Source organism: Callorhinus ursinus, unplaced genomic scaffold (assembly GCF_003265705.2).
Source record: "Callorhinus ursinus isolate GAN/ISIS: 27379988/994484 unplaced genomic scaffold, GSC_fseal_2.0 scaffold4, whole genome shotgun sequence".
NCBI classification, from domain to species: domain Eukaryota; kingdom Metazoa; phylum Chordata; class Mammalia; order Carnivora; family Otariidae; genus Callorhinus; species Callorhinus ursinus.
Genome location: NW_027397066.1, coordinates 96737817 through 96762413, shown reverse-complemented (window position 1 = coordinate 96762413; position 24597 = coordinate 96737817).

Below are 24597 nucleotides of genomic sequence, written 5' to 3'. Positions count from 1 at the left end.
CAAAGCTACTATGCTCACTTACTGCTTTTCTCCTACCTCAATTAACTTTTTCAGAGTAATTATCCTTTACTCAATATTAGAATTAGAAAGAAATAAAAATTCTTTGAATAGGAAAACAAACAATTTTAAAAATCCTATTCTAAGAAAAGGAATTCCACCTTTGCCTCTTGTTTGATTCTAGGAAAGCAAGAGTGGAAAATCCATTCAGTCAAGTACATTTTCCTATTTTCATGCCAGGTGAATAGTTAGAAAATCATTGTCAAACTCTTCAGTGGACTCATTCTGACATGGCTCTGACCCAGCTCCACCAGTGATTCAGAATCAGCCCATAAAAATCTCTTATGTATAAATAGATTTATGTCAGCTTGCTTATGCCAAGAACACAAGAGTTCCAAGCAAAGCAACAGTGAGTCTAATCCTCTTCTGTATTCATTTAATATTCGGAATGGAGTTAGGGGAAATATGTCTTGCCTAGCTTTTTTTTTTTTAAGATTTTATTTATTTATTTGATAGAGAAAGAATGTGCGTACAAGCAGGGTGGAAGGGGTGGGACAGGGAGAGAGAGAAGCAGGCTCCCGGCTGAGCTGGGAGCCCCACACGGGACTGGATCCCAGGTCATGAACTGAGCTGAAGGCAGATGCTTAACTGACTGAGCCACCCGGGCACCTCTTGCCAAGCTTTCTTTAATTCATTAAAACTTTACCTCAATTGGGTACAATATACACCATGCAATTATTGCAATACAGTGATATAAGTGCTTAAATAGATGTAAACACAGAAGATATAGAGAAGTACCTTTTATTTATCATACACACAGCACACCATAAGAAAGCACACAAATTATAACTGCCTCTGATCTCAATCCAGTGTTGTCAAACAACTTTTGGAATGAAGCAATCTTAACTTCTCTTGGGATTCATAAACTTTCTTCTCATTGGTAAGCCTGTGATTATATGAAAATCTGTATCTACCTTTGTGCCCAAAAGTTACTGCCTATATATAAATGTAGCCAAATTCTATTAACACCAAACCACAAAATGTTAAAAATGTCATGATTATTTTCTGTATTTACTTCCACTGATTTCCTATATCAGCACTTTTAAAGCTCAATTTAGTTTCTTATATATTCAACATTTGTCACCAAGAGTAAGTATTATCTAATCAAAACTAAATTGGCTTAGAAACTGTGTTGGAATTACATGAGGCAGATTTAAATTCAGCCTCAAATCTCAGCTATATTCATTTGTATGGCTGAGAGTTGTAGAGATTTGCTTTATCAGTAACAAACTGAAGTGACCTAAAAAACAAAATTCATAAATATATGTTTATATGTGGTATTCTTTAATAGTAAATTTTCTGCTCATATAAAGTATATTTTAAACAGTTATAAAAGTACAGACAAAAGAAAAAGCAGTATTTATACATGAAATGGAATTTGAAATTTAGACTTATAATGTTTTAATAGCTGAACAAATTTAATTTATTGTCATAGTCAATTATGAAAGAATTACTTTTTTTTAAAAAAATGGCAAATAGTATTAATTATAAAATCTCTAGGATTTGCCCCTTACCTGGATGTGATTGTTGCTTTAATTATGTATTCTAATTTTTACTTGTATTATGTGTTTCAGTTTACAAAGAAGGTTGATACACATTAGTAGAAACAACTATTTCACACTCATTCAAGCATTATTTTTCATATTATGTAGATCGGGAAACTGGCTAAAATGTTGAATCCAAAATAACAGACTCAAGAATCCACAATGCCTAAGTTCATAATAATGTTAAAATAGATGTTACTAAAGTTTTTATCCTTCCTCTTAGCCACACAAAGTGATAAAATTTTAAGCACGCTAACTTGTAGAACAAATGTTGCAGTAGGAATTGGAAATACAGGTTTGGAGTACAGAGCAGTGATCAGGACTGATCATGTAGATTTTTGTTCTGTTGGGGCGCCTGGGTGGCTCAGTCCGTTAAGCGTCTGCCTTCAGCTCAGGTCATGATCTCAGGGTCCTGGGATCAAGCCCCACATCGGACTCCCTGCTCAGAGGAAGCCTGCTTCTCCCTCTCCCACTCCCCCTGCTTGTGTTCCCTCTCTCTGGCTGTGTCTCTCTCTGTCAAATAAATAAATAAAATCTTTGAAAGAAAAAAAAAAAAACTTCTGTTGATGTCATCATGACTCTTATAAGTATTTTCTGGAGGTGAAAGATATTAGTAATTTCTGTGTATAATATTAAGAAACAGGGATGTGAGGGTTTGGGTTTAAGATTTACTGATGGGTAGTCAGATTAAATTGCTTAGAAGAAAATTTCTAGAGGAAATAGTCCTATCTCCTTCCTTTTTTTTCTTTTAAAGATTTTATCTATCTGACAGAGAGAGAGTGAGAGAGCACAAGCAGAGGAAGTGGTAGAGGGAGAGGGAGAAGCAGGTGGGGCTTTGAGAGAGAGAGTGAGAGCATAAGTGGAGGTTGGAGGGGTGGAGGGAGAGGGATAAGCAGACTCCCTGCTGAACAGGAAGCCTGACTTGGGGCTTGATCCCAGGACCCTGAGATCATGACTCTAGCCAAAGGCAGATTCTCAACCATCTGATCCACCCAGGCGTCCCCATATCTCCTTCCTTTAATATATATGTGAAGTAGATTTAAAACAAACTGAAAGAAATAAGAAAGCAAGAAAAAGTGAGGAAGCATGTGAATAATGTACATGTTTACAGCATAATCAGAAACATGTGGATCTTTTATTATCTTATTTTTAATTTTTTTCAAGTTTTTATTTAAATTCCAGTTACCATATAGGATAATAATGGTTTCAGGAGTAGAATTTAGTGATTCATCACTTGCATACAACACCCAGGGCTCATCAGTTGAGTTGATATGAATTGATAGAATATAAGAAACACCTATTTTAATGGTGTTTTCTACCTTCGATTTCTTTAATGCTATTTTTAGTCTCTGTTGGTATATCAAAAAATGTTGTACTTTTAGATTTTAAAAATTCAGTTCTTTTTGTTTACATATTTTAACTTGTTCACATAATGTATTCCTAGTACATTGAATGAGAACAAGATATTGAAAATCTACCATAGCCATGGCTCCAAAATTGAATTTCAGATAAAAGGTGAGTACATACCTGACTGTTAACCCAAGTGACCATGGTACCTTGAATGCTCTTTGACCTCGACTTCTTTCTCTAGATAATATAAGTATGTAATCAAATCTATGTTAATTGCCTAGAACATATGCTATTGAGTTAGTGAGAGACCAAGAGAGTCATTGTGTAGATGCTTCCATGATAATAGTCAGTTGCCATCAGTTTCCAACTTCTAGGTCTTTTGCTGAACCAGTGATGTAATCTTGCAACTGATATGATCTTACTCATGTCTTGATTACCAGGATCTGAAACAACATGATTGCAGTTCCTAACACTTTTATTTACTTATTTATTTATTAGCAAAATTATTTTCTTTTATTCTCTGGAACTTCAGTAAAATAAGTTGACTTGTGTACGATTTATGTTAATTTCTACACTATGGTGGGAATTAAGACTAAAGAAAGGCTTCTGGGGAAAAGCCTGTTCTTTATTTCATAAGATCTTCAGGGCAGGGGCTGACTTCTCTCAACTTCTCCATACTTCCTAACTGACAGTTGGCCTGAATAGACACTGGTCAGTGCCGAGCAGCTTCTTGAGGAGGGGCAATCTACTAAACCTTTTTTTTTTTTTTAATCAAACTGAATTAAGAGATGCAGTGAAAGGTTAAAAAAGGCTCTTCTGAAGCTGTTTCTATATTAAGAACTTAAGTGGCCTAGTTTGGGGACCATGCTTTAGAAATCATATTGCCTGGGAATTTGAAAAGACATAAGTAATTAAGAGAGAGAAAGAAACCTCTCTCTGTCAGTGAAACTGTTGCCTGAGAAGATAACAATTCACTACCCTTGAAGAGGTGAAAACTGGGAAGTGAGACATTTCATTTACCACCTCTTTCTCCAAGAAACAGCCAGAAGGAAAATACAGAAAAAAATGAGATGTGAGACTGCGGCACATATTAAGTCAAGAAAATACAGATATCATGAAGGAAGTCAGTTGTGACAAGATCACAAGAACATCAATGTAAATAGATTTATAAATACAAAAATCATGCATACTCTTTGGAAACATCCCAGAATGATCAAAAATCCAATCAGTAAACCTCAGGAGTATTCAAGAAACAAATCACTGTAATCAAAGTTGTCATGATTTTTAAAGTTTCTATAGCATAAAAATGATACTATAAGTAACTTTAATTCATCAGTGGTGTATCTAGGAGGAATAATTACTCCTTCCTCAGCTTTCTGACTTTCATATAAAAAGTATGTCTTTCAATTGCCAGTTTCAGCTCTAACATGGAGAACATAGATCTCATCACTCTGGTCCTTACAACCATAAAAAGCTACCAAAAAAAACCAAAAAACAAAAAACAAAAACAAACCTGAAAAATGAGTTCTATTTATCAGATCACCCTGGAATCTGGAGATACAGGTATATTCAGGGAGATACACTAATTCAGATCTGCTTGTCTAGAGCAGAAGACACAGGAGCTGTTTAATTGGTAGGAAACTTAAATGGAAATATGAAGGAATTGCTGGCGACTGAGTGTAGACTGGCATGGTAATAAGAAAACCCTTCGAGTCTCCACGTTTTCATGGACATCGCCTCAGGGAACCCGTCAAGTTCTCACAATGAACATCTGAAAAAGGTGTCCTCATGGCTCTGGCAGGTATAAGTGGAAGAGTAGCCATTGTGGAAATGATTGGAGTCTGTTATACTAAAAGCAAGAATTGTACACAAACACTGTACACTGGTTGTTGATCAAGTTGGGACCAAGAATATACAAGTTAATAATCTTGAAACAATTATATATGTATGTTGGAATCAAACAAATAAATAGATGGTGGATGGTGGGAGTCAAGTTTCTTTATAGTGGAGGGGAGGGTTACGTACAAGGCAAGAGAGAAGTCTAAAATAATCCGTGTAGTAATAGATCAGAGTTGGAGAACAGTATGAAGTTATGTTTAGCATAATATAGGTGCAAATGCTTAAATATAAACATATTTATAGATATGTGTATATACAGTTTAGTGTAGACACACATGTACATGTACACATATATTTTCTTGTTCGGTCAGCTCAGAGGGCCTAGCAGTAAAAGCATCTCAGTAGCAATGAGCACACCTAATGCCCGATCATACTTTCTAAACCATTTGACAATAAAGGAACCGGGGATCCTTAGAGAAGTAGCTGATTCTGGGATTGGTCAGGAAGTGTACAAAATGAGCCTAGAGGATCTTATGATACCTGAAAGTAAGAAAGCACACAAAAAATAGATAAACAAAAAACAAATCAAACAAGAAACACGATAATGGGGGTATGTCAAAAGGACATATGAGCCAACTGAAAGAGCTACTGATGGTCAATGCTAGAAAAATTTGAGCAAAAAAAATAATTAAATAATATTGGATCATAATCCCAAAATTATTATTTGTAAAATAAATGAATTCATACTGGTATAAATAAATGATTAAATTAGTAAATAAATGGGAAAAATAGACAAATGTCTCATTTTTTTTTCCAGAATAGAAGAATTCCAAATAACTTGTGTAAATACTGCCTCTTCAAAGAGGTGATGTATAACCCTCCACTCTTTAATTGTGGGCTGCACATAGTGACTTCTTTATGAAGAGTGCAATATACAAAACAGTAAATAGAGTAACTTTATAGTAGGGAAACTTGAAAATCACCATCTCAGCCAACTGATCGATATTAGCAATTATGGTGATATATCATAAAATATGTTAATTGTTCCATGTGTGTAAAGATAATTAAGAAAATCATTTAAATAAAAATGTTTACTGGTATAATCTTAACTCTGATTTAGAAATTTTGAATTCCTCCATTTCAAATATTGCCTCAAAGCCAAGTAATATATTCTAGAAATTTGTAAATTTTTTTAATCTGTGTTTTTGTAACACAGGGTTTTTTTCTCCTTTATGAAAGTTTGTCCATTTTGGATGTTTTTACATATTACCTTTCTTAGTAATTTTATGGAAGATAAAAAAAGGTAGCTCTGCTATCCATTCAAAGATCAGCCTTTTAATTACATAACTGCATGAGTTTCTCTTGCTCCTGAATCTCTCAGCAGCCTTTGATAGTGAGTATGATATTGTATTGTAGTGTAATGAGAATCAGGCAGAACTTCTCATTGCAGTCAGACTGGCAAATGCATCTAAAACTTTTTTCCCAACAATGAAATAAAGACGACTTCAGTTGAAGAGAACACATTGAGCCAACTTCTGGAATATCCTTAAAAATATCTACTTTAAGAAAATCTCTTTGGATATAAAGTTTGTATATCTTCCACTTTTTTCAAAAATTATTGTGCCCTGGGGCACCTGGGTGGCTCAGTTGGTTGAGCGACTGCCTTCGGCTCAGGTCATGATCCTGGAGTCCCGGGATTGGGTCCCGCGTCGGGCTCCCTGCTCAACAGGGAGTTTGCTTCTCCCTCTGACCCTCTTCCCTCTCATGCTCTCTATCTCTCATTCTCTCTCTCTCAAATAAATAAATAAAATCTTTAAAAAAAATTATTGTGCCATTTCTGAAAGATGCTAAATGAGTCAAATTGATAACATCAATTCTATAGTATAACACATTCTTCCCATCCTAACAATCTTAGAATTTAATTTTGTGATAAATGGGCATTTGCATTATTTATACGTCTTTTTTTTTTTATAAGGAAGTATTTCTAGCTCCATCTTGCCAAGAGGTAACTGGTAAGACAGACACTTACCACATAAGACTACTCAATCAGTCCTGTCTTTACTGTAAAATACATAGTTTATCTGCCCTAGGGATAAGAGACCCATCACCAAGTGTGACAAGTGGGCTGAGGTTATCAAAGGGAGAGAGGTATTCCTGTTCTACTTCTTGGCCCAATTTCTCTTTTAAAGGAGCTACAAAAAATTTGTTTTACCATTGCCCTCACAAAGCAATTTTAGCGTTTACTCAATAAAAGTATTATAAATATATTATTGATAACATTGATATAACAAAAAGGCAATTTTGATGAATAAATAACAAAAATGATAAAGTTGAAATGGATAATTAATGGGCCACTGAAAATATGTTGTACCAATTTTTACTTTGCCAAGGAAAAAAAGCAAAATTAGACATATGATCATTAAACCATGATAGTAAATTAAAGAATAACAATCACTCTCACCAAGCACAAATTATGTCTTCTAGCTTTTAAAGATTTGAGTACCTTAACAGAAAATAATAAACATATTTATAAATCTGTTCTTGATATCAAATATCTGCAAAGCTTTTCTAAGAATGTTTATGAGTATTTTACATAAACCAATAATACAGATGTATAAAAACAGATAAAAATTAACTAAATTTATTTTTCTATGAAGAATTACACATTGAAAAATACCTTGCTTGAAAAATGAAAAGAACATAACCAGAGCCTTGAAATTTTTGAAAAATATTTTCCTTTTTTCCCACAAAATAAGATTTCTAAAAGCAAAATTCCCTACTAAATATCAAGATAATATCACTGTGCCAGTATACTGAATTACTTAAATCTGTTTTTCTAAAAAGATGGCATTTGATTAGGCAGATCACAAATGTCTGTTTTTTACTCTCCTTCCAAGTTCTAAAGAAATAAAAACAAATGTACTTGAGTCAGTATATTTTAGTTACAGTCTGTTGTATAATTTATAACAATAGCATATGAAATCATTCTCTGATCGTATCAGAAGTTTAAATAAGAATAAGTTGACTTAACATGTTTTTGAATATCTAATATTAAATGCAATGTTCTAGATCTGATTCCACTCTTAATTTTGGATGTGTAAATTTTCCTCCATAGACTCTTTTCATCCACTGTCATTAGTAAAAATAAAAAAACATCCAAGCCTCCATCAAATCTTCTGCTCTTCCAACTACACATTTTCAAAATGTTCTTATTGAACCTGATATATCTTAGCAAAAGATAAATCCATTTCCATAACTACTATTGTACTTTGGAGAATCTATTTGCTGAGGGTTTAGTACTATTGAGATACTTTAGTTAAATTATTTTGTTTGGGAAAGTAAGTTGAAGACACTAATATAACTTAAAAAGAAAAGAAAAGAAAAGGAATTAGGAAACCAAGGTATAGCACAGCTGTGATTTTATAAATACTGCCTGTTTTTTTTTTCTTTTTTTGATATTTTATGCAAGACTTTATTTGTAAAGGAAAACAATTCTTGTTCCTACATGCCCAAAAACTATTTGTTGACTGTAGTAGACTAAAATCCTTCTAGTTGAGTACTTTGGCATTTTGTATTATGTTTCTTCAATGTGTTATAACTCAGTGTCATTTACTATTGATTTTTTCCAGCTCTTAGTTTCTTTAAAATATCCTATGTTTTCTTTACCATATATCCCTTAGGCATCATAACATTTGATATATTTTAGGCACCACTACTCATTTCAGCATGATCCTTTGCACTCTGGGGAAAGCTAGGTGCAGAGCAATATGTACAATTTTTTAAGACTCCAGTCCTAGGACATACAACACGGCAGCATATCACAAGAATAAAAAAAAAAAAATGAAAGAGAAATTTTAAAGAAGGGACGAAGGCTATTCCAGTGCAATAGCATACAGAGAAGGGTTTAACATGCTCTTTTTCATTGCATCAATATTTCTTTTCCTTTTTTCTTAAAATTTTATTATGTTATGTTAATCACCATACATTACATCATTACTTTGTTGTACTGTTCCATGATTCATTGTTTGCGTATAACACCCAGTGCTCCATTCAATACGTGTCCTCTTTAATACCCATCACCAGGCTAACCCATCCCCCCAACCCCTCCCCTCTAGAACCATCAGTTTGTTTTTCAGAGTCCATTGTCTCTCACGGTTCGTCTCCCCCTGATTTCCGCCACCTTCATTTTACCCTTCTTATTATCTTTTTTTTTTTTTAACATATAATGTATTATTTGTTTCAGAGGTACAGGTCTGTGATTCAACAGTCTTGCACAATTCACAGTTCTCACCATAGCACATACCCTCCCCAATGTCTATCACCCAGCCACCCCATCCCTCCCAACCCCTACCACTCCAGCAACCCTCAGTTTCCTGAGATTAAGAATACCTCATATCAGTGAAATCATATGATACATGCCTTTCTTGGATTGACTTATTTAGCGCAGCATAATACCCTCCAGTTCCATCCACGTCGTTGCAAATGGCAAGATTCCATTCCTTTTGATGGCTGCATATTATTCCATACTATATATACACCACATTTCTTTATCCATTCATCTGTCAACAGACATCTTGGATCTTTCCATAGTTTGGCTATTGTGGACATTGCTGCTATAAAACTCAGGGTGCATGTACCCCTTCAGATCCCTACATTTGTATCTTTGGGGTAAAAACAGTAGTGCAATTGCTGGGTCATACAGTAGACCTATTTTCAACTTTTGGGGAACCTCCATATTGTTTCCCAGAGTGGTTGCACCAGCTTGCATTCCCACCAACAGTGTAGGAGGGTTCCCCTTTCTCCGCATCCCCGCCAACATCTGTCATTTCCTGACTTGTTAATTTTAGCCATTCTGACTGGTGTGAGGTGGTATCTCATTGAGGTTTTGATTTGGATTTCCCTGATGCCGAGCGATGTTGAGCACTTTTTCACATGTCTGTTGGCCATTTGGATGTCTTCTTTGGAAAAATGTCTGTTCCTGTCTTCTGCCCATTTCTTGATTGGATTATTTGTTCTTTGGGTGTTAGGTTGGAAAGTTCTTTATAGATTTTGGACACTAGTCCTTTATCTGATATGTCATTTGCAAATATCTTCTCCCATTCTGTCAGTTGTCTTTTGGTTTTGATGACTGTTTTTTTTGCTGTGCAAACGCTTTTTATTTTGATGAAGTCCCAATAGTTCATTTTTGCCCTGGCTTCCCTTGACTTTGGCGATGTTTCTAGGAAGAAATTGCTGTGGCTGAGGTAAAAGAGGTTGCTGCCTATGTTCTCCTCTAGGATTTTGATGGATTCCTGTCTCACATTTAGGTCTTTCACCCATTTAGAGTCTCCTTTTGTGTGTGGTGTAAGGAAATGGTCCAGGTTCATCCTTCTGCCTGTGGTTGTCCAATTTTCCCAACACCATTTGTTGAAGAGACTGTCTTTTTTCCATTGGACATTCTTTCCTGCTTTGTCGAAGATGAGTTGACCATAGAGTTGAGGGTCCATTTCTGGGCTCTCAATTCTGTTCCATTGATCTATGTGTCTGTTTTTGTGCCAGTACCATACTGTCTTGATGATGACAGCTTTGTATAAAGCTTGAAGTCTGGAATTGTGATGCCACCAGCTTTGCTTTGCTTTTTCAACATTCCTCTGGCTATTCAGGGTCTTTTCTGGTTCCGTAGAAATTTTAGGATTATTTGTTCCATTTCTTTGAAAAAAGTGGATGGTATTTTGATAGGGATTGTATTAAATGTGTAGATTGCTCTAGGTAGCATGGACATCTTCACAATATTTGTTCTTTCAATCCATGAGCCTGGAACGTTTTTTCCATTTCTTTGTGTCTTCCTTATTTACTTCCATGAGCATTTTATACTTATCTGAGTACAGATTCTTTGCCTCTTTGGTTAGATTTATTCCTAGGTATCTTATGTTTTTGGGTGCAATTGTAAATGGGATCAACTCCTTAATTTCTCTTTCCTATGTCTTGGTGTTGGTGTATAGGAATGCCATTGATTTGTGCATTGATTTTATATCCTGCCACTTTACTGAATTCCTGTATGAGTTCTAGCAGTTTTAGGGTGGAGTCTTTTGGGTTTTCCACATAAAGTATCATATCATCTGCAAAGAGTGAGAGTTTGACTTCTTCTTTGCTGATTTCGATGCCTTTTATTTCTTTTTGTTGACTGATTGCTGTGGCTAGGACTTCTAGTACTATGTTGAATAGCAGTGGTGATAGTGGACATCCCTGCCGTGTTCTTGACCTTAGGCGGGAAGCTCTCAGTATTTCCATTCAGAATGATATTCACTGTGGGTTTTTCATAGATGGCATTTATGATATTGAGGTATGAACCCTCTATTCTTATACTCTGAAGATTTTGATCAAGAGAGGATGCTCTACTGTGTCCAATGCTTTTTCTGGATCTATTGAGAGGATCCTATGGTTCTTGTTCTTTCTTTTATTAATGTATTGTATCACATTGATTGATTTGCAGATGTTGAACCAACCTTGCAGCCCAGGGATAAATCCCACTTGGTCGTGGTGAATAATCCCTTTAAAGTACTATTGGATCCTATTGGCTAGTATTTTGGTGAGAATTTTTGCATCCATGTTCATGAAGGATATGTTCTGTAATTCTCCTTTTCGATGGGGTCTTTGTCTGATTTTGGGATCAATGTAATGCTGGCCTCATAAAATGAGTTTGGAAGTTTTCCTTCTATTTCATTTTTGGAACAGTTTCAGAAGAATAGGCATTAATTCTTCTTTAAATGTTTGGTAGAATTCTCCTGGGAAGCCATCTGGACCTAGGCTCTTGTTTGGAGATTTTTGATGACTGCTTCAATCTCCTTAGTGGTTATAGGTCTGTTCAGGTTTTCTATTTCTTCCTGGTTCAGTGTTGGTAGTTTATACATCTCTAGGAATGCATCCATTTCTTCTAGGTTATCTAATTTGCTGGCATAGAGTTGCTCATAATATGTTCTTAGAATTGTTTGTATTTCTTTGGTGTTGCTTGTGATCTCTCCTCTTTCATTCATGATTTTATTTATTTGGGTCTTTTCTCTTTTCTTTTTGATAAGTCTGACCAGGGGTTTATGAATCTGTTAATTCTTTCAAAGAACCAACTCCTAGGTTTGTTGATCTGTTCTACTGTTCTTTGGTTTCTAGTTCATTGATTTCTGCTCTGATCTTTATTATTTCTCTTCTCCTGCTGGGTGTAGGCTTTATTTGCTATCTTTCTCCAGCTCCTTTAGCTATAGGATTAGGTTGTGTATTTGAGACCTTTCTTGTTTCTTGAGAAAAGCTTGTATTGCTAAACACTTTCCTCTTAGGGCAGCTTTTGCTGCATCCCAAGATTTTGAACAGTTGTGTTTTCACTTTCATTGGTTTCCATAAATTTTCTTAAACCTTCTTTAATTTCCTGGTTAACCCATTCATTCTTTAGTAGGATGCTCTTTAGCCTCCATGTATTTGAGTTCTTTCTGACTTTCCTTTTGTGATTGAGTTCTAGTTTCAAAGCATTGTGGTCTGAAAAGATGCAGGGAATGATCCCAATCTTTTGGTACCTGTAGATACCTGATTTGTGACCTAGGATGTGATCTATTCTGGAGAATATTCCATGGGCACTAGAGAAGAATGTGTATTCTGTTGCTTTGGGATGGAATGTTCCGAATATATCTGTGAAGTCCATTTGGTCCAGTGTGTCATTTAAAGTCTTTATTTCCTTGTTGATCTTTTGCTTAAATGACCTATCCATTTCAGTGAAGGGAGTATTAAAGTCCACTACTATTATTGTATTGTTGTCAATGTGTTTCTTTGCTTTGGTTATTAATTGGCTTATATAATTGGCTGCTCCCATGTTAGGGGCATAGATATTTACATTTGTTAGATCTTCTTGTTGGATAGACCCTTTAAGTAGTATGTAGTGTCCTTCCTCATCTCTTATTATAGTCTTTGGTTTAAAATCTAATTTGTCTGATATAAGGATTGCCACCCTAGCTTTCTTTTGGTGTCCATTAGCATGGTAAATGGTATTCCACCCCCTCACTTTCAATCTGGACGTGTCTTTGGGTCTAAAATGAGTCTCTTGCAGACAGCATATCGATGGGTCTTGTTTTTTAATCCAATCTGATAGCCTGTGTCTTTTGATTGGGGCATCTAGCCATTTACTTTCAGGGTGACTATTGAAAGATATAAATTTAGCATCATTGTATTTCCTGTAAGGTGAGTGTTACTGTATATTTCCTGTGTTCCTTTCTGGTGTATGTTACTTTTAGGCTCTCTCTTTGCTTAGAGGAACCCTTTCAATATTTCCTGTAGGGTTGGTTTTGTGTTTGTAAAATCCTTTATTTTTTGTTTGTCCTGGAAAGTTTCTTTCTCTCCTTCTATTTTCAATGACAGCCTAGCTGGATATAGTATTCTTCGCTGCATATTTTTTTCATTTAGTGCTCTAAATAAATCATGCCTTTCCTTTCTGGCCTGCCAGGTCTCTGTGGATAGGTCTGTTGCCAATCTAATGTTTCTACCATTGTAGGTTACAGACCTCTTGTCCCAAGCTGCTTTCAGCATTTTCTCTTTGTCTCTGAGACTCGTAAGTTTTACTATTAGATGTCAGAGTGTTGACCAATTTTTATTGATTTTTGAGGGGGGTTCTCTGTGCCTCCTGGATTTTGATGCCTGTTTCCTTCCCCAAATTAGGGAAGTTCTCTGCTATAATTTACTCCAATATACCTTCTGCCCCCCTCTCTTTCTTCTTCTTCTGGGATCCCAATTATTCTAATATTGTTTCGTCTTATGGTGTCACTTGTCTCTTAATTCTGCCCTCGTGATCCAGGAGTTGTTTATCTCTCTTTTTCTCAGATTCTTTATTTTCCATCATTTGGTCTTCTATCTCACTAATTCTCTCTTCTGCCTCGTTTATCATAGCTGTTAGAGCTTCCATTTTTGATTGCACCTCATTAATACCTTTTTGATTTAGACTTGTTTAGATTTTAGTTCTTTTATTTCTCCTGAAAGTGTTTCTCTAATATCTTCCATGCTTTTTTCAAGCCCAGTTGCTATCTTTAAAATCATCATTCTGAACTCTAGTTCCAACATCTTACTAATATCTATATTGATTAGGTCCCTGGCAGTCGGTACTGCATCTTGTTCTTTTTTTGAGGTGATTTTTTTCCATCTTGTCATTCTGTCCAGAGGACAATAGATGAATGAGAGAACAAAATGTTAATGGGGTAACAACGAACCCAGAAAAATAAACACTAAACACATCAGAAGAGACCTGAAACCGGGGGGTAAAAAAAGGGAAAGAAAGAAAGAAATAGAAAAAGAAAAAGATAAAAAAGAAAAAAATATGTTTAAATATGATCAGGGTGGTGAATAGATCAGTGCCACACACTATATTTGGGGCGTATTATGGTCTATTAGAAGAAACTGCCTCTCAAAATTTTAAAGAAAGAAAAGCTTATATATGTACACAAATAAGGGTTGATACAATGAAGGGATGGAATATGATTCTAAAGATGAAAATTATAAAAGATTTTATAAAAGGAATAGATAAGAAGTTGGTTAAAAAAAGAAAGAAGATAAAAAAAAAAAGAATGTGATCAGGAAGGCGACTAGAACAAAGCCATACAGTAGAGATTTGGGGTATATTTTGGTATGTTAGAAGAACGTGTATCCCAAAATTTTAAAGAGAGAACAACTTTATATTATATATATATACGTGTTTGTGTGTGTGTGTGTGTGTGTGTGTGTGTGTGTGTGTCATAAATAAGGTTAACTTCAATGAAGGGGTAGAATATTGCTCTAAAAAGGAAAAATAAAAAAGATTTTTATATAGGGATAGATAAGATGTTGGTTGAAAAAGGGAAAAAAATTAAAAAAAAATTAAAACAAATTAGCTTCGAAAGACTAAAGAATCATGGGGAAAAAACCATGAATTCTATGTGCAGTGTCCTCCTAGCCCTGGAGTTTTGCCATTCTCATTGATCGGTAAACTTGTTCTTGGCTAGCTGTTCTTGCGGATCTTCTGGGGGAGGGGCCTGTTGCCGTGGTTCCCAAATGTCTTTGCCAGAGGTGAAATTGCCCCACCCTTGTCAGTCTTGGCTAAGTAATCTGCTAGGGTTTGCTCTCAGGAGCTTTTGTTCCCAGCAAGCTTTCGGTACAGCTTTGGAGGACAACAGTGAAAATGGAGACCTCCCTATCTCCACCCTGGAGGAGCCAAGGACTCGGGGCCCCACTCCCCAGTGAGTCCCCAGAGAAAAGCAGTCAGTCACTCCCGTCTCCTTGGTCTCCAGCCACACTCCGTGCTCACCTGGCCTGTGACAGAGCGTTTCTATCTCTGGCACAAGACCTGGTGTGGAGCCTCCAAACCCAGCAGATCCCTGGGGTACACTCCTGCCCCGATCCTCCCAGGGGAGGAAGGGGCATCTCCCTGGATCTGCTTCTTGTTGGGTCCCTGTTGGAAGAGCAGTGGCCCCACTGTGCCGTGGATCACAGTTTATGGCAACCCCGAGCTGAGAGCCCACGCCTTGGCTCCATCTCTGCAGCCAGCTTCCTTGCTCTGATACCTGGGAGCTCTGCCGCACTCACGCACCCCCGGTCTTTCTGTGACCCCGAGGGTCCTGAGGGACCACACTGTCCCAGCGAGGGTTCCACCCTCCACTTGGCCACTGGAGCAATGTCTCTCAGTGGAACCGACTTCTAAACGTTCTGATTTTGTGCCCCGTCACTCTATCACTTCTGGTAGTGGCTGATGGAGACCCCCTCCCCCGCCTTCTATCTCCCTTAATATCTCCTTGGATTCACTTCTCTGCACTTCCTACCTTCCCAAAAGTGGTCGCTTTTCTGTTCAGAGAGTTGCTGCTATTCTTTTCTTTGATCTCCTGTTGAGTTCATAGGTGTTCAGAATGGTTTTATCCCTATCTAGCTGAATTCCTGAGAGCAGATGAAATTTAGGTCTCCTACTCCTCTGCCATCTTGCTCCGCCCCCTATGTACTGCCTGTTTTTGCATTACCGGTGTTCTATAGAATAAGCAATCACAAAATCTGCATTAAATGCTGATAACATCTGCATCTGCATAGAAGACTTTGTTTTTTTTTTAATATTTTATTTATTTATTTGACAGAGAGAGACATAGCGAAGAGAGGGAACCCAAGCAGGGGGAGTGGGAGAGGGAGAACCAGGCTTCCCGCAGAGCATGGAGCCTGATGCAGGGCTGATCCCAGGACCCTGGGATCATGACCTGTGCTGAAAGCAGATGACTGAGCCACCCAGGAGCCCCTGGGTAGAAAACTTTATGAGATAATATAAGGATCTAGAATTTTAGAACCATAAAGGGAAAAGAAGTGAATATAAATGAGCTCTTGATAAAGAACTTGAAAAGAATAATTTCTTAAAACATGTTTTAGGTAACTAACATTACAAAGTCAAAGATTTAGGGGTTTTTCTATACTTTTTGTTATTTAGTTCTAATTTCATGTTAAGTTCCAAAGAATTTTTTAATTGTAATAAAAAGTAATTTCAAACTAACAGAATTTACAAGAATCATACAGAGACACTCCATAATATTGCTCACATTCTTGGTTTGTAATAATTTGTCTTATTTACTCTATCATTTTCTCACTTTCTCATTGTGGTTTACAACACACACCACACTCTTTCTTATCTCCATAGATGTCTTTTTCACTTGAAAAGCCATCTTTCCTATTCTTCACTTGGATAATTCCTACTTATGCTTCAACTCTCACCTCATTTACACAAAAATCTACTTACTTGTTAACATCTCCTTAAATATTATTAGCTCTGACCCCTAGATGGTAGAAAAGTAGACCTTAAAATAAGTTTTCAAGTGACTTACAATTTTCTGCAAAATATAGGCAGTCAAATTACAATTACTATTTTATTACATTGAGATTAGTAGTTTGAAAAGGGAAGAATCAGGTCCTCAATACATCACATATGGCAGCCTCTAAATCAGATGTTGGCATTAGGGAAGGCTAAACGATAGGAGTACTATATAAACTAAGATTTGATAGAGGAATTAGCCAGACAGATCGAGTTAAGAGGAAGAACATTCAAGGAGATTGAACAGTACAGATAAATAATGAGATGTGATGAAGGAAACCTATTGTATAGGAACAGAAAGTAGCTTAGCCTCTCTGGAACATAGACTGTGGAAGGAAAAAAATGCAAACAGAATACTGGAAAAATAATCCAGGGGAAGCCCATTCCACATTTTCTATTTTAAGGAACTTGGATGCCATCCTTAATCTAATAGGAAGCTACTCATGGGTTCAATCAGCGAAGTCCAATTTTGAAAAATCAACCAGCCACCATTAGAAAAAGTTAGAAATAAGCTTCTCGTAAAATAAACCTTACCTATGCCAACCTCAAATAGTAATCTTTTTTTAAAATTGTTTAACATCTCATTGAGACCTAGTTTAGTGGTTTTCATAGTAGTTGCTTAATAAGTATTGATTGCTTTTACTAAATTTATGAAGTGCATGATTTATTAAATATATGAATTTATCCAACCAAAATACTATTCTTTGTTGCTTGGTAAATCTTTTCTAATAAAATTAGAATATGGAAAGGCAGAAAGATTGATTAATAGAGCAATTATTTGATTTATTTGTCAAATATTAAATAAGTTTTTTTAAATGAATTTGTATCAGCATTGGTTTTTCTTTTGTATCTTTGAAAATAGTTGCAGACATATGCTAATACACAAGAGTTCAAAAGAAACCTGTACTGGTTTTCTTTGCTACCCTAACCAATTAACACAAACAGAGCAGCTTAAAACAAAACCCATTTATTAGTTCAACATCCTGTTAAGTCAGAAGTCTAGGCAGACTGTATTGTTAGAGTCCAGTTCCTTATAGTTGTAGAATGAAGATCTCTTCCTTGCTGTCAGCCAAGGGTTACTCTGAGCTCCTTGAAACTCTTCCCAGGGCCTTTCTATGTGTCTCCCTCCATGTTCAAAGCCAGGGCAGTGCATCAATCCTAATCATATTTGGAAAACCTGTGTTTTCCTTATTGCTATCAATCAGAGAAAATGCTGTTTTTAAATGGCTTATAATTAGATTGAACCTATTAAGATAATGTTCCTTTAACTCAAAGTCTCCTAAAAAATGTATCTTCCCATGTAAAAAGCATAATCATCTAATGATATTTTATAATCATGGTCCAGAGTTTAGGGCAGGAAATCGTAGGGGGCCATTCTATAAATCTGACTAGCACAGAAAGCAAAAATTAAAATTAAATCAGCTGACTTTACATATTCAGTGAGATTAGACAGCTTATGAAAAAACATAAATGAAGAAAAAATTGATCCTTGAATTTTCATATGAGTCAAAGACCTCAGACTGGAAGTGAACTAAAAATAGTTCAGATTCTACTTTAAATAAAATCATTAATATTCTTTCACCTAAGCCTCTTACTTGATTAGAGCTTTCTCTTGAAATTAACATTTCCATTTACTAATTCAAATAGGTGGGTTGATGAAGGAAATAATGGCACAATTAATATGATAGCTTCATCAGAATATTTCCTGAAAATTAAGTGCATTTGTGCAATAACTGCCGGGAACAGAGAGATGCTTCTATTACATCACATGGTATTGTGGAGGCTTTAATCACATCCGAACCAGTAGTCCATTGCCAACACTTGTGTTATTTTTTTGTATATTGTAAGGACATGCAAAAGTTATCATAATGCATTTATTATAGTACCTGCTCATTGCAAAAGGGGTGAAAAGGGAAAGGGACAAAAGACAGAAGGAAAGAAAAAAAGGAAAAAAAGAGAAGGAAAGAGTGAGAAAAGACAAAAATGGCAGGGAATAAGGAAAGAAGGGAAGAGGAAAGAAGAGAAAATAAGGGGGAAATAAGAGGAAAGGAAAGAACTATGGAAGGAAAGATGGAAGAAACAAAGGTAGGAATGAGGAAAAGGAATAAGAAAAGAAAAAAAAACATTTTTAAATATTTAGAGGCTAAATAAACGCTATTAACTGCCTTTTTCACTCCTACCCTGAAGCCTGCTAGAGATAAACATGAATGCAGGGTGAACGCCCCTCTATTTTCATGCTCTCTAACTCCCCCTGGGTCTCCAGGGCCCTCCATCCTTCCATTTGCCCTGGATCCACTTCCACAACCACCTCTAATGTTGCCTTTCCTTCAGCCACCTGCTTCCCTCCTCTAACATCTGACCTGGATTTACACTGGATTTCACAAAAAACATTTAGACCATTAGGTGAGATTTTTCTTAAATTGACAAAATTTTTCCTATAAATTAACCTATTTCAATCCTAACTATTTAAATTTGAGGCCCAGAAATTGACATTTCTCAGGTTAATCAAGTTCATTTGTGCTTTAGTTTTTGTTTTCTGACTTCATGTCCTGTACATTTCCTGTACACAGTACATAGTTGGGTGTTGCTCTATTTTTCTCTTTTCAAAATTTAATCTGAAACTCTCTAACTTTAATTGGTGTGCTTAACACAATTTACTTTTTTTTTTAAGATTTTATTTATTTATTTGACAGAGAGAGACACAGTGAGAGAGAGAACACAAGCAGGGGGAGTGGGGGAGGGAGAAGCAGGCTTTCTACTGAGCGGGGAGCACGATGTGGGGCTCAATCCCAGGACCCTGGGATCCTGATCTGAACCAACAGCAGCCGCTTAACTGACTGAGCCACTCGGTGCCCCACCATTTACTTACTTACTTACTTTTTATATGTTTATTTATTTATTTATTTATTTATTTATTATTTTTTTTTTTTTTTTTATGTGGGTTCTAGAGGGGAGGGGGGTTGGGTTAACCATTTACTTTTAATATGATTATTGGTATGGTTGTATTAAAGCTTGTCATCTTGGTATTTGTTTTCTACTTGCTCCATCTCTTGTTTATTTTGCCTTCCTTTGGACTGAGGTTTTTTTGTGTTTTTTTGTTTGTTTGTTTGCTTTAAAGATTTTATTTATTTATTTGACAGAGAGAGAGAGAGAACACAAGCAGGGGGGAGCAGCAGAGGTAGAGGGAGAAGCGAGATTCCTGCGGATCAAGGAACAGCCTGATGTAGGGCTCGATCCCAGGATCCCAGGATCATGACCTGAGCCGAAGGCAGACGCTTAACTGACTGAGCTACCAGGTGCCCCTGGACTGAGTTTTATTCATTATTTCATTTTCTCTCCTTTGTTGACTTTTGGTTATTTTTTTTTTGTACTTGTTTTAGCATTGCTTTAGAAGATTTATAGGATGTACCTTTAATCTATCATTGTCTTACTTTAACTGATATTACATAACTTCATGTATGTTATGAAATCTTTTCAATATTTTACACTTACCTCTCCCCCTCTATCTCTAGTCTGTATTTCTTATGAATTTTACACATACATTAGCTATAGACTCCATAATACATCACTATTTTTTGTTTAAACAATTATCTTTTAAAGATATTTAAACAATAAGCAAAACAAATTATATGTACCCATGTAATTACCACTTTGGGTGCCCTTTATTTCTGTGTAACAATCTATGTTTCCATCTAGTGTCACAATTCTTTGCTGTGATAGTTTTATTTCTGATAGTGTGGATCTACTAGTGAATTATTTCAATTTTTGTATGCCAAAAAAGTCTTTATTTTGCATTGGTTATATTTTGCTGGGTATGGAGTTCCAGGTTGATATTTTTCTTTTTCTTTGTATTTTGCCACTATCTCTGCTGGAATTGTTTAAGATAAAAAATATGCTGTCATTCTTATCTTTATTCCTCTGTGCATTGTCTTTTCTTTGTGTTTTTAAAATTTTCTCTTTATCAATGGTTTTGAGCAATTTAAATTATGATGTTATAAAGTACCTTGGTGTAATTTTCTTCACCAAATAGCACTTGAACATCTTGGATCTGTAGGCTTATAATTTTTGACAAATTTTATTTTAAAGATTTTATTTATTTGTTTGAGAGAGCACATGCGTGAGAGAGCACAAGCAAGGGGAGCAGCTGAGAGACGGGGAGAAACAGACTCCCCACTGAACAGGGAGCCCGATGCTGGGCTCAATCCCAGGACCCTGGGATCATGACCTGAGCCAAAGGCAGACGCTTAACTGATTGAGCCACCCAGGCACCCCTACTTTTTGACAAATTTTTAAAATATTCCATCATTATTTCTTTAAATACCTGCTTTTGTATTTTATGAAGAGCTTCCATAATTATTTCTTTAAATACCTGCTTTTGTATTTTATGAAGAGTACAGTTACACTTCTATTAGAGTATTGAAGTTTACCCAAAGCCCACTCCCATGATTTTTCATTAATATAGATTTTTTTCTTTCTGCAATTTGTTTTGGATAATTTATATTGCTTTGTCTTTAAGGTCACTAATGTTTCTCTCTGCAGTTTCTTATTTGCCATTTATCCCAACCAGCACATTTTTCATCTCATATATTGTAGGTTTCATCTATAAAAGTTTGATACAGGTCTCTTACATAGCTTGCATATTTCTACTTAACCTTTTGAGTATATACTATCCAATCATAATTACATTTGAGATTCCTGTATGTTCATTTTAAAATGTGTATCAGTTCTGGGTTTGTTTACATTGGTTGCATTTACTGCTTTTCCTTTTCACCACAGGTCTTATTTTCCAGGCTCTGCATGCCTGATAATCTTTGACTGGATTCCAGACATTATAAATTTTGCCTAATTGGGTGCTAAATGTTTTCTGGCATGCAGTTATGTTCCCTGGAAATTATTTGATACTTTTTGGTTTTGCTTTTCATACATATGAGTTAGGACAAATATAGTTAAAGATTTGTGGTCCTATCTGGCAGTAGTACAAAAGAATTGCTACTTTTTTTTTTTTTTTACTAAGATTGGTATAATGGGAGAGTATGGGTATATGAATGCATATTTATTTTATGATATACTCTAGAAAGTTACTCTAGTTTCTTTTTGACCTCAAGTAACTTTCCATTTGACTCAATTAACCTTCCTGAATTAATTTATTTGAAATGAACCATGTGGGATTCTGGACTGGTGATGTGAGAAGCTCTGAGGACTCATTCACCAGCAAAACAACAATTGGTAAAAATTAAGAGGGTGGTAGGTCCATGAGAGCAGCAAACTAAAATAATAGTCTCATTAATCTATCAGAAAGAACAAATATAATATATAGTCAAAAAGAATCCTACTGGTGTCAGAACAAACATCAAAGACTAGCTTCATAGATTATCCCTGAAAAGAAGCCTAAATTTAATTGAATCATACCATGGAGCAATTTATGCCACAGGGCATTGCCACAAATAGAGCAAGAAATCACACTTGGTAAAATCTTACAACTAGGTATAACCAACACAAGCTGAAGATTTAACAGAAAGATTAGGGAGAGAGCCCAATTAGCACCACTGTCATCTCAAGGTGACATGTGCAAGCCTCATCTGCACCCTCTGAGAAACGACATCATAGACTTCACATTGGGAAATAGGCTTTAAAAAAAAAAAAACAGTCCAGCTAAGTCACTAAAAAAATGAGCAAATGACCCAAAGATAAGCCCCAAAATGGGTGGCAGTATCCAAAGTTGCTGCAATATATTGATTCAAATTTCTAGTGTTCAACGAACTGTGATTAGACATTCAAAGAAACAGGAGTGTGTGACACATACACAGAAAGAAAAAGGCAGATGACAGAAACTGCTTGTGAGAGGGCCCAAAGGTCAGATTTATTAGACAAAGTCTTTAAAGGAGTCATTATGCATATGTTCAGTGGTTACTAAAGTATGCCTTGAAAAGTAAAGGTAGGTATAATGATGATGTCTCATCAAGTAGAGAGTATCGGTAAGGAGATATACATTATATGAAAGAACCACCTGAAAATCCAGTAGTTGAAACGTAAAATAACTGAAAGGAATAGTTCACTAGAGGTGTTCAACGGCTGATTTAAATTAGCTGATGAAAGAATTAGTGAACTTGAAGAGAGGTCAAAGAGTTTATGCAGTCAGAATAGAGAGAGGGGCGTGGAAGGTGAAGAAAAATAAATAAACCCTCAGAGAAATGTGGGGAGACATTATATTCAACATACACATGAGACTACCAGGAGAGCTGAGAGAAGGGAAAAGAAAAAATATATATGTATTGTAATAATTAATGGCTGAAAACTTCACAAATCTGATGAACATCATTTTCACATCAAGAACTTCATCAAGTAGGAGGAACACCAAGAGATGGGCACCTGGACACATCATAGTAAAAATGTTGAAGGAGAAATGTAAAGAGAATATTTTGAAAGCGGCAAGGAACAAGCAATTGTGTACAAGAGAACCCCGATAATATTTCTGGCAGACTTCTTCTCAGAAACAATAAAAAACAGAAAATAGGGGCTCCCGGGTGGCTCAGTCAGTTAAGTGTCTGCCTTCAGCTCAGGTCATGATCCTGGGATCCTGGGATTGAGCCCCATGTCTGGCTCCCTGCTCACTGGGGAGTCTGCTTCTCCCTCTCCCTCTGCTGCTCCCCTGCTTGTGCTCTCTCTCTCTCTCAAATAAATAAGTAAAATCTTAAAAAAAATAAGGGAGTACATATTCAAAGTGCTGGAAGAAATCTTATAGACAGCAGAGAAAGAATAAAATTTCATAACTTGGATTATTAAAAAATCAAGCATGTGAGTTTAGAATTCAAAGGCATATGAAGGTTTCAATGTTTACCGAAATGTATTTTCTATATTTTAGCTTCATTTTAATTAGCATGGAAACCATATTGTCATCTAAAATATAAAGGTAAAGGGCGTGATAATAAAACATGGTCCATGAACACACTTAGTCGGTAATGCCTAAGTCTAGAGACTTAGAGAGGTAAAGAGGTTTGTAATGAGACATAAGTAGTTGTGAGAAAAGACATCACAGACAGTTTCCTGACAGAAAGACTAAGATTTAATCACCCAAAGCTGCTTTTGCTGCCGCTGCCAAAGCATATTAGCTTCACCATCAGAGAGCAGGATGCCTGTCAAGTCTGCAGTAAAGCAAACGGAATTGCTGCCAACACACTGCCTATGGACAACAGATGATCCTCAGATGCCATTTTTTTTACTTCCGCACACTTTGATCTTGTGTTGTGTTATCTATAGAAAACACCGAGCCTGTATATCACTACAAAAGGACTTCTAGAGGGAAAAGATTGCTGTTAACTTAGAAAAACAAACAAACAAAAATGCTTCTTCAGAGTTTAAGCTATTAGAAACTTGCTGCTGAATAAAGCAGGTCTTCATTTTGATTGTAATATGAAAAGCTATTGAGCTCAAAGGAGCATAAGTAAAATATTTGGGTTTGAAAATGGGTAGGTGATTGAAAGTTTTCCATAGTCTATACCCAACCCTATCTAGTTTCTCAACTTCTAATTCCTTATCATCATGGTTATTCAATAATTATTTATTTATTAACTTAATTTATGAGTGATTGTGTGTCCTAATGCCAATTTGTGCTGCAAGAATGCAATGCTAGGGCTAGAGTTGATAAACAAGGACAAAGGAAGGAGATTTTTCCCAGTATTGGAAAGATTTAAGATTTTCTAAGGGATTCATCTTGATACATTATTGTACCTACAGGAGTGGAACTATGTGAAATTTTGACCACTCAAGTAATTGCTATAGAGTTATCTTTGTATTCATTATGAATTTATAGACTAGTGAATATAACAGTAGTTATTTAGTATTAGCAGTTACAGTGTGTTCATTACAATAGATGATTGATATCCTATCTCATTTAATCCTCATAGTGATCATAATAAGCAGATATTACTATTCCATTTTTTATATTAAGGAACTCTGACTCAGAGGTAAATAACTTACTCAAGGTCA